This window comes from Phyllobates terribilis, unplaced genomic scaffold (assembly GCF_046119375.1).
Source record: "Phyllobates terribilis strain yellow unplaced genomic scaffold, ASM4611937v1 Scaffold_5__5_contigs__length_657084704, whole genome shotgun sequence".
NCBI lineage: Eukaryota > Metazoa > Chordata > Amphibia > Anura > Dendrobatidae > Phyllobates > Phyllobates terribilis.
This window is the reverse complement of record NW_027362765.1, coordinates 6,734,883-6,751,877: the sequence shown is the minus strand read 5'-3', so window position 1 is coordinate 6,751,877 and position 16,995 is coordinate 6,734,883. Positions and strand designations below refer to the sequence as shown.

The 16,995-nt window shown below is 42.3% G+C and overlaps 1 pseudogene; it reads right to left on the bottom strand.

Annotated features, from left to right (window-relative positions):
* Positions 1 to 1,135: 1,135 nt before the first annotated feature.
* Positions 1,136 to 16,995, bottom strand: part of LOC141270823 (uncharacterized) — a 68,548-nt pseudogene continuing 52,688 nt past the window's right edge.

Below are 16,995 nucleotides of genomic sequence, written 5' to 3'. Positions count from 1 at the left end.
GGAGTATGAGGTAGGGCGAGTTCTTGGTTCCAGGTGGGTCAGGTGCTGTCTGCATTATCTCATTAAGTAAAAAGATAATGGTCCTTAAGATAATTCCTAGAGGGAGCTTAAGGAGATAATTAAGTAGCAGGAAGAAAGGGTTTGGGTTCATGGAGAACTAGGCTGTCTTTTCTGTCAGCTACAGGCTCTACGATAGAGACAGGCTGCAGTTCTAATGGGGAGGGTGCAGCTGTGCTGGGGAAAAACTGGTTAGATGGATGGAGGAGCTTTCAAACTAGGATGTGGGGGAGGGAGGGTAGCTGTGCAAATAAGGGGGTAGAGTAGACAGAGTGACAGTAGGGGTCAATGAGGATTTAGGGGGGCTGGAACATTAAAGGAAAGAAAGAAGGTGAGTAGGAGTAATAAATGTGCTAATAGTATTAAATGTCTGCAGACAAAAGCAAGAAGTCTTGAAAACAAAATGAATGAATTAGAGACTCTTATGTCAGCCACAGATTACGATGTAGTGGCCATTACGGAAACCTGGCTGGATGAAAGCTTGGGTGACAAACAGAGAGGGTTACACTACATTCAAAAGGATAGGAAAGAAAAGAAGGTAGAGGGGTGGGTAATTTTGTTAAATCCAACTTAAGACCTTTTAGCTCAATGACAACATAGGGGGAAGCTTCGACAATGTAGAGCACACATGCCCGACTTTGGGTGATTATATTTGGCCTGCGATACCAGAACCACCACACCTATGTGGGGTTATTATTCTGCATAGAGGACTTTGTGTAGCCCATTATACTGTATGGAAAGCTATGTAGGGCCCATTATACTGTATGGAAAGCTATACGGGGCCCACTAAACTGTATGGAGGACTATGTGGGGTCCGTTATACTGTACACTGGTTGGCCCACGACTTTGTTCAAGTTTTTCAATTTGGCCCTCTGCGTGTTTTGAGTTTTACATTCCTGATGTAAAATCAGTTGGGGTAATGTACATGGAAATGGCAATAATGGAAAGCTGCTAATTGGATTTTGCTACAAGCCTCCTAATATAGCTGAACACGTAGAGGATGATATGCCGCAACAAATTAAAAAGGAAACAAAAACAAGTCATGTTCAAAAGTGTTGGCTCCCTTGAAATTGTTCCAGAAAATGAAGTAATTCTCCCAGAAAATTATTGCAATTACACGTTTTGTTATACACGTTTATTTTCTTTGCGTGTATTGGAACAACACAAGAAAACAGAGAAAAAAAGGCAAATTGAACATAATTTCACACAAAACCACATAAAATGGGCCTGAAAAAATTGTTGGCACCTTGCCAAAATTGTGGGTAAACAACTTTTTTTCAAGCACGTGAAGCTTGTTCAAACGCAATTGTGGCAAGTAACAGGTGTGGGCAATGTGAAAATCACACCTAAAACCAGATAAAAAAGGGAGAAGTTGATTCAATCTTTGCATTGTGTACATGCATGTGCCACACTAAGCATGGAGAAAACAGAAGAAGAAAAGAACTGTCTGAGGACTTGAGAACCAAAATTGTTGAAAAATATCAACAATTTCAAGATTACAAGTCCATCTTCAGAGATCCGGATGTTCCTTTGTCCATGGTGCGCAATATAATCAATACATTTACAATTCATACAGTCAAATAGGGTGGAGGTTCAAAGATGTTTTGGGGTTGTTTTTCTGCCTCTGGCACTTGGCACCCTGACTGTGTGCAAGGCATCATAAAATCTGAAGATTAGCAAAGGATTTGGGGTCACAATGTAGTGCCTAGTGTCAGAAAGCTGGGTTTGTGTCCTAGGTCATGTGTCTTCCAGCATGACAATGACATACTTCAAGAAGAACCTAGAAATGGGTGGAAACAAAGTGCTGGAGCGTTCTGGCCAGCAAGGAGTCAGGAGCTATATCCCATTGAACACATGTGGAAAGATCTTAAAATTGCTGTTTGGAGAAAAATATTAAAATTTGGGAGTCCTCAGTGGTTGATACCTTTTAATGGCTAACTGAAAAGATTGCAAATTGCAAGCTTTCGAGACTACTTAGGTCTCTTTATCAACACGAAATCTGAAGTCTCATATTTATACACAACAGGGCACAGGAAAAATGCAATAGATAAGACAAGTGACGTGAAGCAGAACCATCAGTATGGGAGAGGGAGAAGCAGTTGTGGCCGTAAATATTGGAACAGTTCAAAGATAAGGAGTATGAAAGTTTTATTGTCCTGTGTCTGAGGTTTGGTTCATGATTGTGATGCCCTTAAATGGTCTGAGGAGCACATTCCTTAGCTGAAGTAAAAAGACAAATCCATGTGTCACATTCATTCCTGCTCTGTGTCAAAGGTTGTCATAACTCTGTCTCTCTGAGATTTGAAGTTACCTTTTAATACAATTAGTTTCATGTCCATGATGCCGTGATCAGGGATACAAAAATATTTTGTAACAAGTAGGTCTATTCTTTAATTGTATGGCAATGAGAATTCATCCGTGTTCTAAGTTTTTGCCCTGTCTCCCCTACTTACAGACCCCCAGTTGTACATTTGGTACATATAATTAAGTACACTACATTAGATGTGATGCATCTGAAAGTACCTGGGATCTTGTGGTCCTGATGTGAGTTGAGAATCTTTATCTTGTCCGTGGTCATTATAAATGGACAGGTTTTACATTTACAGTTGGTGAGGATGAATTTTGTAAGTTTCACAACAAAAGTGAAACTATCCTCCCGGTCAGTTTGCTTTCCCTCCCAGTACCTTTTCATTCTAACAATGTTAGGTTTCTGGGAGATTATACTTGTTCCTTTTATTTTAGGTTCTCCTTAGCTTGCCTTCTTTGCCCTATATGAATATGTTTTAGTTTCTCACTCAGGGTTTTCATATATTTCTTCATACTTTCCTTTCCCCTTGTTCACAGTGTTGCGACCTCCCCTCTGGTTCCTCAGGAGGCACGAGAAACTCATCAACGGCCTATTAGGGAGTTAGGTCCATGGTGGCGTTTTTAGTTGTGCAGCTAGGGCCTTTCTAGTCTGTACAGAGACTGGATGTGGCTGCAGCATTCTTACCTGCGTGGTTTCTCCGGTGGCTATCAAGATGCCCTTACTGGTTAAAACATTTTCCACATACTGAACATGAAAAAAGCTTTTCCCCTGTGTGGGTTCTCTGATGTGTATTAAGTTGTGATTTCTGTACAAAACATTTTCCACAATCTGAACATGATAAAGGCTTTTCCCCTGTGTGAGTTCTTTGGTGCTTAACAAAATCTGATTTCTGGTTAAAACATTTTCCACATTCTGAACATGGAAAAGGCTTCTTCCCTGTGTGAGTTCTCTGATGTTTGGTGAGATTTGATTTCTTTGAAAAACATTTCCCACATTCTGAACATGAAAATGGCTTCTCCCCTGTTTGAGTTCTCTGGTGCCTAACAAGATCCGATTTCTGCTTAAAACATTTTTCACATTCTGAACATGAAAATGGCTTCTCCCCTGTGTGAGTTCTCTGATGTGTAATAAGATTTGATTTCTCTGTAAAGCAGTTCCCACATTCGGAACATGAAAATGGCTTCTCTCCTGTGTGGGTTCTCTGGTGCCTAAAAAGATCTGATTTCTGGTTAAAACATTTTTCACATTCTGAACATGAAAAAGGCTTCTCCCCTGTGTGAGTTCTCTGGTGCCTAACAAGATCTGATTTCTGATTAAAACATCTCCAACATGTGGAACAAGAAAATCTATTCTTCGCTGTGTGAATTTTTTTATGTTTATGAAAACACTTTTTAAGGGAAAAACTATTTCTATATTCTGAACCTGAAAATGACTTATTTGCTTTAGGAACAGTTCGTTTTTTAATGCTTATTTTGTGACTTTCATTTTCCTGAGTAGTCTGTAATGAATCAGAAGATAGAACCTGTTTCAAAGGATCAGATGACAGATCTTTGCTGTGAAGGGATGATGGTAAATCTGGAGAAATGGCATTAATTTCAATTGTATTCTGTTGGATATCAAAATTATCTGATTTGAAAATTGAAGATGTCAGCTGTCCCTCTGATCTCCTGGTACAGACATCTGCCAAGAATAAAAACAATTATTATTTTTTAATAAAAAATTGTTGAATTTTATATTTTTGAACATCTCTACTTAAACTGTCTGAAAAAATGGCAAGTTTTGCAAAAAAAATTTACTCCTCACCTCGACAATGACAGTTCACAGTCTAATAGACAACCTCATAGCATGAACCAGTAGAATGTGGTGTTTAATTGTTTGTTCATTCTGCCTCCCAAATATGGAATAAAAAGCCACCAATGTTATGTAGGCGAAAATAATACCAATAAAAACTTCTACTCATCTCACAAAAAAACAAGTCCCCACTCAGGTCCACCATCTGTCAATGGAAAAACAGAGGTTTCCACATTATTAGTGGCTCAAAGGCTTTTGAAAAGAAACATGGCTTCCATAAACCAATCCAGCAATATCCGCTCTCCCAAAGTCGAATCTCCCCCTCATTTCAGAGCCTTGCAGTGTGCCCAAACCACATTTAGCATCTATGTATTCGGCATTACTATAATGAGAAGAACCCACTTAATTTACGGTTTGTGTGTCTCCTGGAGCACAATCTGGGCACTATGTGTTGGGTTATAAAACGACAAATGTGCAATTTTCACTCTAGAACATCCACTGCGTGCTAATTTCAGGAAAGTGCCTGTGGAGTCAAAATAGTCATTACTCCGATAGATTAATTCACTGAGGATTATAATTTCCAAAATGGAGTCACTTCATGGTGATTTATACTGCTCTGGTTTTAGGCCATTTTGTAACATTAGGGCTTCTGAAAATGGTGTGTCTCATCTCCTCTGGGATCTCCTTGTGCGACGTCTGTTTCTGTCACCAGGAAGCGTCTTATTCAATATGTAGGCGGCGCTGGTGATGGAGGAGACATCAGAAAAAGAAGCTCTGGGCGGTGCAGGCTCTGTTCAGCCACTAATAGCCCTAGCCCCCTGAGGAAGCCAGACATGGCGAAACTTGTTGGGGAGGATATGCATATATTTTAGTTAGCACTATGGAACCCTGTGTATGTCCTAAATAATCTGACCAACCAATCTATGAACTACAGGCATAGAGTAAGACTATAATGAATATAATGAGCTCATGATATCAGATGTATTCTAATACTATACAGTTTCAAGAGACTTATTATTATAGTAAGGAAAACAAAAGCAGTTGGAGTGCCAATGGGGAAGAGCCTGACGTTTGGGGGGAATGAAGGGGGAGGATGTTATGACCACTCACCTGGTCCTGTTGTGCAAAGGGGCCCCGCACAACAAGGGAAAAAGCTTCCAGGTGGGAGTCTGTAAGATGACCGCAGCTTAGCAGAGACTGCTGTAAGGAGTTTCTGTCTGCTTCAGCGGTCACATGACCAGGACCATGTGACCAAAGTGGGCGTTCCACAATGACATCACGGCAGGTCCTGCAGTAGGCTAGTTGTAAACAGAGCAGCTTCCACCGCTCTCCACAGGGGAGATTAGCAATCAAGAAAGAAAGAATTGTGCGGTGTTAGGGAAGCGCTAGAACAACTAGACAGGGGATTAGGTTATAACACACCAACCTTTTATTGTTTAATACGCTCTCTAACGCCACGACGCGTTTCGATAGCAGAAGCTATCTTCCTCAGCTAGATACTATCTGATCTACCTGAGGAAGATAGCTTCTGCTATCGAAACTCGTCGTGGCGTTAGAGAGCGTATTAAACAATAAAAGGTTTGTGTGTTATAACCTAATCCCCTGTCTAGTTGTTCTAGCACTTCCCTAACACCGCACAATTCTTTATTTCTTGATTATTATAGTAAGGGCACAGACAAACTAGTGTAGTTTTAATTTACTTCTTTACCACATTTTAGTAAAACAGTAATAAAGGTAATGTTTTAATATACCCCTCAACCATGTTTTTTTTACACACCTCATTTAAATATTTTTCTGTATTTGAATGACTATGAAAATTGTACATTCACACTGAAGGCATCAAAACTATGAATTAACACATGTTGAATTATATGCTTAACAAAAAAGTGTGAAACAACTGAAAATATGTCTTATATTCTAGGTTCTTCAAAGTAGCCACCTTTTGCTTTGATGACTGCTTTGCACACTCTTGGCATTCTCTTGATGAGCTTCAAGAGGTAGTCACCGGAAATGGTTTTCACTTCACAGGTGTGCCCTGTCAGGTTTAATAAGTGGGATTTCTTGCCTCATAAATGGGGTTGGGACCATCAGTTCTGTTGTGCAGAAGTCTGGTGGATACACAGCTGATAGTCCTACTGAATAGACTGTTAGAATTTGTATTATGGCAAGAAAAAAGCAGCTTAGTAAAGAAAAATGAGTGGCCATCATTACTTTAAGAAATGAAGGTCAGTCAGTGCAAAAAATTGGGAAAACTTTGAAAGTCCCCAAGTGCAGTTGCAAAAACCATCAAGCGCTACAAAGAAACTGGCTCACATGAGGACCGCCCCAGGAAAGGAAGACCAAGAGTCACCTCTGCTTCTGAGGATAAGTTTATCCGAGTCACCAGCCTCAGAAATCGCAGGTTAACAGCAGCTCAGATTAGAGACCACGTCAATACCACACAGAGTTCTAGCAGCAGACACATCTCTTCAACAACTGTTAAGAGGAGACTTTGTGCAGCAGGCCTTCATGGTAAAATAGCTGCTAGGAAATCACTGCTAAGGACAGGCAACAAGCAGAAGAAACTTGTTTGGGCTAAAGAACACAAGGAATGGACATTAGACCAGTGGAAATCTGTGCTTTGGTCTGATGAGTCTAAATTTGAGATCTTTGGTTCCAACCTCCATGTCTCTGTGCGACGCAAAAAGGTGAACGGATGGACTCTACATGCCAGGTTCCCATCGTGAAGCATGGAGGAGGAGGTGTGATGGTGAGGGGGTGCTTTGCTGGTGACACTGTTGGGGATTTATTCAAAATTGAAGGCATACTGAACCAGCATGGCTACCACAGCATCTTGCAGCGGCATGCTATTCCATCCGGTTTGTGTTTAGTTGGACCATCATTTATTTTTCAACAGGACAATGACCCCAAACACACCTCCAGGCTGTGTAAGGGCTATCTGACCAAGAAGGAGAATGATGGGGTGCTACGCCAGATGACCTGGCCTCCACAGTCACCAGACCTGAACCCAATTGAGATGGTTTGGGGTGAGCTGGACCGCAGAGTGAAGGCGAAAGGGCCAACAAGTGCTAAGCATCTCTGGGAACTCCTTCAAGATTGTTGGAAGACCATTTCCGGTGACTACCTCTTGAAGCTCATCAAGAGAATGCCAAGAGTGTGCAAAGCAGTCATCAAAGCAAAAGGTGGCTACTTTGCAGTACCTAGAATATAAGACATTTCAGTTGTTTCACACTTTTTTGTTAAGTATATAATTCCACATGTGTTAATTCATAGTTTTGATGCCTTCAGTGTGAATGTACAATTTTCAGTCATGAAAATACAGAAAAATCTTTAAATGAGGTGTGTCCAAACTTTTGGTCTGTACTGTATATGACCGAAAATACCCAAAAGTGACACCATTCTAAAAACTGCACCCCTCAAGGTGCTCAAAACCACATTCAAGACCTGCATTAACCCTTCAGATGTTTTACAGGAATTAATGGAATGTGGAAGGAAAAAAATGAACATTTAACTATTTTTCACAAAAAATTTAATCTACACCCAATTTTTTTTAGCTTTACAAGGAGACAGGAGACAATGGCTGTGTAAACATAAATCCTCTAAAACGTATAATTTTTATTGAGATACTATTAAAAATACCAAACCCATGTGATCAAAGGGATAAAAATCATGTCACTGTATGGTGGTCCTACTAAAAAAACAGTGTCCCCATGGGACTAAATAGAGTCAATGCAATACATAAAGACATGAACACAAGTGTACTATATATGATAATCCCCTTAACTTGCCTTGTCTGTAGCCTGTTCTGATATTGCCTATCATGGGGGTTGGCACCCTAGAGAGCGAGTTTGGCGCCCTCGTTCCTCAGCAGTTGTCCCTCACTATCCCTGTCTTGCCCTGATGGAGTGAGCTATATACAGGAAATGAGTGACGGCCTGCTCTAATACATATATAACACTAAACTAGTGCATAACAATAAACATATCCAGATAGTAAAACTTATCTCTTATTCTGGAAATTTCCCCGTTCTGTCGGTTCATCAGGAGGCCATATAGTGAGTAATCCAGAGATGTCAATATAAATGCATGGTAGATGAAGGCAAGATATATTGAATTGATGGAAGGCTGTGTTTAAATGGGTTAATCCATCCCTCTTTAGTGAGTCCCACATGCTCATTCTCTCTAGCTCTCCCCGTTTAAAAAGGCAGTCTTCTGTCCTCAGATGTGGACTGCGCATGTCACATACCTTTGGGCACTAAAGGCTGCAAATTCAAAAAGGTTTTTAGCGCGTCCATGTCACTTCCGGTCCATTCCGAAAGTGACTGTTGCATCTCACATTGGCGTGCACAGAAGAGATACTGCGCATGCACTAGAACGTCACCTCCACTCCAGAAGTGACCCGTGTGTCTCACAATAGAGCGCAGAGAGAGGTACCACGCATGTGCCATCGCGTCATCTCTGGGATGTGACTTACCAAAAGTGGGGTCCGGATTAGACCAATGCCCCGCATTTGCATACACACCCCCCCGATGTTAGTACAATTTCTCCTTATTTGTAAGAACTGGCCTTTAGGATTACCCCGCTTTAGATTCTCAAGATGATGACTATTCCATTCAAAAGGCTACTTGTTGCAGTAGGTTTGCGATACGTGCATGTGTCTATGGAACCATCCTTCTCCTTTTTTACTTTAACATCTAAGAATATTATGCAGTCTTTATGGCATTCAGATGTAAACCTGAGTCCAAAGGAATTTATGTTGATGGCTTCCATAAATCGCCTAAAGCCGGCCTCTGGCCAGACCAGAACACCAGTATGTCATCGAAGTATCTGGCCCAGCGGCCAACATGGGAGTGCAGCCATCTCTCCTCCTCCCCAAAAATTATGGTTTCCTCCCAGCAACCCAGGAGCAGACTGACATACGTGGGGGCACAGGGGCTCCCCAACACTTTGCCCCTGAGCTGGTGGAAGTACCAAACACTAAGTAGTTATTGGTAAGTGTGAACCGCAATAATTCCTCCACCAGTCTGTTGTGATTGTAGCACTTCACTGCCCTCAATTTTAGGAAATGTCCAACTGTCTGTATCCCCGCCTCATGAGGGATGCTGCTGTAGAGGGCCTCTACATCAATGGAGGCCAGATAGGTGTCCTCCTCCACAGCAACACCCTCAAGTTGAGTAAGCAGGTGAGGTGTATGTCGAACAAATGAAGGCAGGGAGATCTCAAAAGGACGCAATATTCTGTCAATGTAAATACCGATATTTTGTGATAGCGAATCTACTCCACCAACCATAGGGTGGCCTTTTAATGGACTGAGGACCTTATGGACCTTCGGGAGGGCATAGAAGGTAGGTACTGTTGGTGTTTCAGGTTTGAGATATTCAAATTCATTATTTGATAATAGACCTCTTTTTCTGCCCTCTTCTAAGTTATCAAGCAAGATAACAATTCAGGTGTTTCACAGGAATTAATGGTATGTGGAACGAAAAAAAAAAATGAACATTTAACAATTTTTTACAAAAATTTAAATTTACACCCAATTTTTTTTAGTTTTACAAGGGTAACAGGAGAAAATGGACACCAAAATTAGTTGTGCTTTTTCTCCTGAGCACGCCGATACCCCACATGGGGGAAACAACTGTTTGAAGTATGGTGAGCACCTTGAACCCCCATGTTCTTCACAGAAGAAGTTTATAATGTTGAGCCGTGAAAATACAGAAAATCTAATTTTTCCCACAAAAATGATTTTTTTTGGCCCCAAATTTAGCTTTTTCACAAGGGTAACAAGGAAAATTGCACCACACAATTTGTTGTCCAATTTCTCCTGAGTACGCAGATACCCCATATGTGGGGGAAAACATGCCACGCCTCAGGAAGGAGTGACGTTTCTTTGATGGAATGGTCTGTGGGTGTCATGTCATGTTTGGAGAGCCCCTGATGTGCCTAAACAGAGGAAAACCTCCACAAGTGACCCCATTTTGGAAACTAGACCCCTTAAGAAATTTATCTACCATATTTTTTGGACTATAAGAAAAATTAATTAAAAAGTGCGTGCGTCATAGCCCGGAGGCTGCTTCCTATGATGGATGAGAACGCTGACACCGCGTTCTCCCCGATCACAGAGAGCAGCTGTCTACTCTCCTTCTCTGCGCTAATCTATGTGATTGCTGCAGAGCAGGAGAGAAAGCTTAAGGACAGAACAGAGGCTGCAGGAGCTGAGCAGCTGAAGTACCTTCTGCAACAGGAATTCCACACCTTTCAGGTCATGTGACTGATCACATGTCCTGAAAGGTACTTAACTTAATCAAGTGGAATGTCCTGCAGATGCTCTTCTGTTCAAGTCCCGATCAGGAACTGCAGGATGTGGTAATGTATAGTGTGTGTGTGTGTGTGTGTGTATGTGTGTATATGTGCATACAGCAGAGCTGTTTGTGTGTGTATATGTGCATACAGCAGAGCTGTTTGTGTGTGTGTATATGTGCATACAGCAGAGCTGTTTGTGTGTGTATATGTGCATACAGCAGAGCTGTTTGTGTGTGTATATGTGCATACAGCAGAGCTGTTTGTGTGTGTATATGTGCATACAGCAGAGCTGTTTGTGTGTGTATATGTGCATACAGCAGAGCTGTTTGTGTGTGTATATATGTGCATACAGCAGAGCTGTTTGTCTGTGTATATATGTGCATACAGCAGAGCTGTTTGTCTGTGTATATATGTGCATACAGCAGAGCTGTTTGTCTGTGTATATATGTGCATACAGCAGAGCTGTTTGTCTGTGTATATATGTGCATACAGCAGAGCTGTTTGTCTGTGTATATGTGCATACAGCAGAGCTGTTTGTCTGTGTATATGCGCATGTAGCAGAGCTGTTTGTGCGTATATGTGCATGTACCAGAGCTATGTGTGTACATGTGCATGTATTAGAGCTATGCGTGTGTGTATATGTGCATGCAGCAGAGCTATGTTGTGTATGTAGCACTGCAGAGAGACACTAACAATAGATTTATTACCTCCCTATTCTACTCTAGTACATAAAATTTGTGATACTGACCCCTCCATTTTACACCACCAGGGAAGTTTTAATTAATAGGAAAAAAATTATTTCCTATTATATTATTATTAATTATTATAGCACCATTTATTCCATGGCGCTTTACATGTGAAAAAGGGGTATATATAGCAAATACACTTACAATAATCTTGAACAAAATGAGTCAGCGACTGGTACAGGATGAGAGAGGAGCCTGCCCGCAAGGGCTCACAATCTACAAGGGATGGGTGAGGATACAGTAGGTGAGGGTAGTGCAGCGTATGGTGGAGAAGTGGTTTTCTTTTTTCTGCTGTCTAAAGCGGAGGTGCGTCTTATGGTAAGGTGCGTTTTATAGTCTGAAAAATATGTGTGGTGAGCACCTTGAGCCCCCAGGTGTGTCACAGAAGTTTAGAATATTAAGCTGTGAAAATACAGAAAATCAAATTTTTCCCATAAAAATGTTTTTTTAGCCCTAAATTTTGGATTTTCACAAGTGTAACAGGAGACACTGCACCATGCAATTTCTTGTGCAATTTCTTCTGAGTACGCCGATACCCAATATGTGGACGAAAACTAATGTTTGGGCGCACGGCGGGACTTGTAAGGGAAGAAGCATCATTTGACTTTTTGAATGCAATATTTGCTGGAATAATTAGCGGATGCTATGTCACGTTTGGGGAGCCCCTGATGTGCTTAAATAATGGAAATTCCTCACAAGTGACACCATTTTGGAAACTAGATCCCTCAGGGAACTTACTATATGTGTGGTGAGCACTTTGAGCACCTTGAACCCCCAGGTGCTTCACAGAAGCTTATAACATTGAGCCATGAAAATAAAAAAAAAAATACCAAAATGTGTTTATTTTAGCCCCAAATTTCTTATCTTTTCCAGGGTAACAGGAAAAAATGGACTCCAAAATTTGTTGTACAATTTCTCCTGCATATGCAGATACTCCATGTGGGGGAAACTACTGTTTGGGAGCACGGTAGATCTCGCAAAGGAAGGAGTGACATTTTGGAACACAAACTTTGATGGAATGGTCTGCAAGTGTCATGTCGCATTTGAAGAGCCTCTGATTTGCCTAAACAGTGGGAAACTTCCACAAGTGACCCCATTTTGGAAACCTGACCCCTCAGGGAACTTATCTAGATGTGTGATGAGCACCTTGTACACACAAGTGCTTCACAGAATTTTACTTTGATCTGTAAAAATGAAAAAAAATATATTTTTCCCACAAAAATGTTTTAACCACAAATTTTTTTTCATTTTCACAAGGATATATCAGGGGAAAATGGACCAAAAAATGTGTTGTAAAATTTCTCCTGAGTATGCCAATACCACATATGTGGAAGAAAACTACTTTTGAGGCACAGTGCAAAGCTCAGAAAGGAAAAAGTGCCATATTGGATTTCAGATTTTGCTGGACTGGTTCGAAGGTACCATATCACATTGGCAGAGCCCCTGAGGTGCCAGAAGAGTAGAACCCCCCCATTTTACAAACTAAACCGCTCAATGAATTCATATAGGGGTGCAGTAATCATATGGACACCACAGGTGGGTCACAGAATTTAATACTATTGGGCAGTAAAGAAAAAATAATTAAATTTTAGACTCAGATTTTACATTTTCACACTGGGAATGGGTAAAAATTGTACCAAAATTTATCCCACAATTTCTGCTCAATGTAGAAATACATTGTGCAAGACTCCATATAAAGAGCACCTAAGTACTAGAAGAGCAGAATCCCCCCATTTTGGAAAATATACCTCTTTTGGAATTTATCTACAGGTGTAGTGAAGATTTTGACTCCATGGATTTTTTCCAGAAACAAGCAGCAGTGGATGTTGCTGAGTGAAAATTGCAAACAGCAGTTGTAGTGACCAGTACGTTGCAGTGCCTAGTACATTGTAGTGCCTGTACATTGCACCTAGATCATGCTTCTGGAGACATGCACCCGTAAATTAGGTCGACTCTCTTCACTACAAAAACGCCAAACATATGGACGCTAACTGCAGTTTTGGCACACTGTGGTGCTCACTCAGAAGGGAGGGGAGCCTTTGAATATCGGAGAGCAGAATTTGCTGAATTTCTTTTGGGGGGCGAGGAGCCATTTCACTTTTCCAGAGCCTCTGTGCTTCCAGTACCGTGGAAGCTCCAATATTTCCATTGACAGATAATGGACCTGAGTGAGGGCTTTTTTGTGGATTGATTTGAATCTTTTATTAGGAACATGTTACATAACATTTGGGATCACATTTATCCTACATTCTACACTGAGCACTCACATCGGGGTTTCCATATAAATCTCTGAGTGACGGGATTCAGATGAAACCCCCAAGGGATCCATTAACTATAATGAGGCAGCAGAGTTACTCTGGACTCCGTCTGGCGTCTATTCAGCGTCATCCCTTCTTTTCAGAAGTGTACAAAACTGTGGCCGACTGTACTTTTACGCACGCCTAAATAGACAGGACACTGTCGGATCATAGGCTAGACTGCATTCACAGTGCCATCATCTACTTCATTACATTGAGTCTTCCGCCGAGAGTTCTGTCTGTATCACATATTTCAGAGACTTACATGGAAACCCTGGTATAAGCGCTCAGTGCAGGATAAATGTGAGCCGAGCTTTACTGCAATCTTTGAGAGGCAGAATGAACAAATCAGCAGATGAAGAATTAGTTTTATTTATTTTTGCATCGCGCAGCATGAGTGACTAGACGACATTATTCTTTGGGTCGGTGCGATTACAGAAATACCATATTTATATAGTTTTTTTAAGTTTGGCTTTTGTCACACACTAAAAGATGATTATTTTGCAAAGACTAGTATCGCCATATTTTGAAAGCTATAATTTTTCCATATTTCTGCCGGCAGTCATGTAATGGCTTATTTTTGCGGAACGAGTTGATTTTTTTTATTGGTACCATTTTTGGGCACATAACATTTTTTGATCGCTTTCTATTGCAATTTTTGGGAGGCAGAATCAATAAAAAACAGAAATTCAGGAATTCTTTTTTTTTTAAATGTTGTTCCGTATGTGGTAAAATTGATAAGGTAGCTTTATTCTTCGGGTCAGTACGATTACAGCGATACCACATTTATTTCTTGTTTTTTATGTTTTGGTGCTTTTACACAATAAAAACTATTTTATAAAACAAAATATTGTTTTTGCATCACTTTATTCTAAGAGAGCTATAACTTTTTTATGTTTCCACTGAAGGAGCTGTCTGGCAGCTTGTTTTTTGCAGGACAAGATGACGTTTTCAGAGATACCATATTTATTTACATTTCTATTTTTGATCACTGTGAAGAAACAGCACCAGGGGGGCCCCGCAGAATCCTGCTGTCGCCGCTTCTTCTGGTGGATCCACACCCAGCCATCCACCTGATGTCACACTACGCCAGACGGAGCACATGATACGGATCTACCCTTTGCACCGTGACATTCCGCACCCCCCCCCCCCCAAGGACGCGTAAGGTCAGATCGGCACAGTTCTACACCGTCACGTCCTGTCCACGCGGGTACAGAGAGGCACCAGGGAGTGGGACAAGGTGGTCCACTCAGACGCTGATGTGGCCCCACACCCTCCCACACTCTTGACAGGCTGAGAGGCTATTTCACTACTCCAGTGAAGCAGAGCCTTGTTGGCCTGGATAGAGTTGCCACTAGTTTCTATTTGATATAACAGACTTATATCGAGCTAGAAACCAGCCCGGTAGTGCATTCGTCGGACCAAACAACAGACGTAAGGTTCATGGTTCAAGATAAAAGAACAGCCCAAGATTAAATTATATATTTAATCGCCATAAGGGCTCACTAAACAATCTACTATATACATCAGGGTTTATATATACAGCGGGCAGAGTTACAAATACAAAAACATGGTACATCAAGCATAACAGATCTTAAAGTCAATTACTGGTTAGATGGAAAGCATGGCTCAGGGATTGGGTGACCACATGGGGAAGAATGTGTGCCCTACTTGTCCCTCAAGTCTGCATGTCACAAGCTTCCCCAGGGAAAAGACAATAGGCTTTTGCTACACAGACCTTCCAACTCTCTGGGAACTCCCATTACCTGCTGTCACGGGTGTGTCGCCACGAAGATCGTCACGATTACACAGCCTGACTTCTCGCAGCTAACTTTTTGGTGCTTTGTGTTTTCGGCAGTGAGGGAGTTAATTCTCTCTCTCTCTCTGTGCTAGACGAGGTCCAGCCTCGCCCAGCTGCAATCAATGTTGCTGTAGTGAGACTCCTTCAAATGCCTGCTGGTCTGTTTGGGAAGTGTCGGTGAAAGCATTTCATACAGACTAACAGAGCGGATCGTGGTATTTGGAGTTTCTGAGATAAGTGTATTTGGAGTGTTTTTTCCCTTCCTCGCTTTATCATTTATCTCCTTTCCCGTTGGTGTTCCCTCTGTTGTAGTTGTGTAGTTTTTGTATGCAAGGTGGTTTTGGTTTTTCCCTTGTACTGTCTCGTTCGTCTAAGTACTGTGTGTGGGCATATTATTACTTGTCCTCTTTTGTTGTGATCGGGGTCCTTCTCAGGACTAGATTACTTAGGTGCAGGGATCCTCAGGAGGTAGGGGTTACGCTGGCGGCCTGGACCTCTGTACCTTTAACAGTACCTCCAGGTTGAGGGATTAGTCAGGGCCCCAGCTTAGGGTCAGCTTAGGCCCCCTACCTCCAGTATACAGAGACAGCGTGACATTTTCACCGACCCACTTAGTTTTTCTCCAGCTACCATGGATCCAGTAGCCGGTCTAGCTCGGCAGTTGCAGAGTTTGTCCATGGAGCTGGCGGACGTTAGGTCCAAGGTTTTGCATCCTCAGGAGCAAGCCGGACCAGAACCTAAAGTAGCTCTCCCTGACAGGTTCACTGGGGGGCGGGACAAGTTTTTTGTTTTCCGGGAGGCATGCAAATTGTACTTTCGGCTGCGGCCTCGGTCATCGGGGAGTGAAGAACAAAGGGTGGGAATTGTCATCTCGCTCCTACAAGGGGACCCACAATCTTGGGCGTTCTCTCTTCCCCCGGGCTCCCCGGCTCTCCAGTCAGTGGATAGGTTTTTCGCTGCTCTGGGACTCGTATATGATGACCCAGATCGGATCTCCCTTGCTGAGTCTAAGTTACGTAGGATCCAGCAGGGAGATCGTCCGGCGGAGGAATTCTGTTCGGAGTTCCGTAGGTGGGCCACGGACACCCAGTGGAATGACCCGGCTCTTAGGAGCCAGTTTTGTCAAGGTTTATCCGACAAATTACAGGATGTGTTGGCACAGTATGACTCTCCCGCGTCACTGGAAGCCGCTATGGCCCTGGCTATTCGCGTTGACAGACGGCTTCAGGAGAGGTGCGGGATAACTCGACCCCCTGTGATGACTCCACCTCCTACAAGGTCCCCTCATATGGTGGTTCCCCTGGTCAGTCCAGAGGAGCCTATGCAATTAGGAGGGACATCATTTTGGGGGAGGGGACCGGTGGTGCGCCATAAGACAGGAAGGTGTTTCTTCTGCGGGAGAAAGGGACATTTTATTGGGGGGTGTCCATCCCGTCCCTTGCAGAGTGAAGAGTCGTCGGAAAACTGTTGATCCCAGGTTGTGTGGTGGACGGCAATCTGGGAGTAGGTATTTCGTCCCTAGGTTCGTCTCAGTTTCTCGTACCGGCGGAGGTGGTGGTGGGTACAAGAACTGAGAGGATATCTGTTCTTCTGGATAGTAGGGCCGGGGCTAATCTGGTTGATGCTCGATTTGCCCGGGTTCAAGGTATGCGATTGAGTGAGTTGGCTAAACCCATCCCCATATTCTCGATCGATG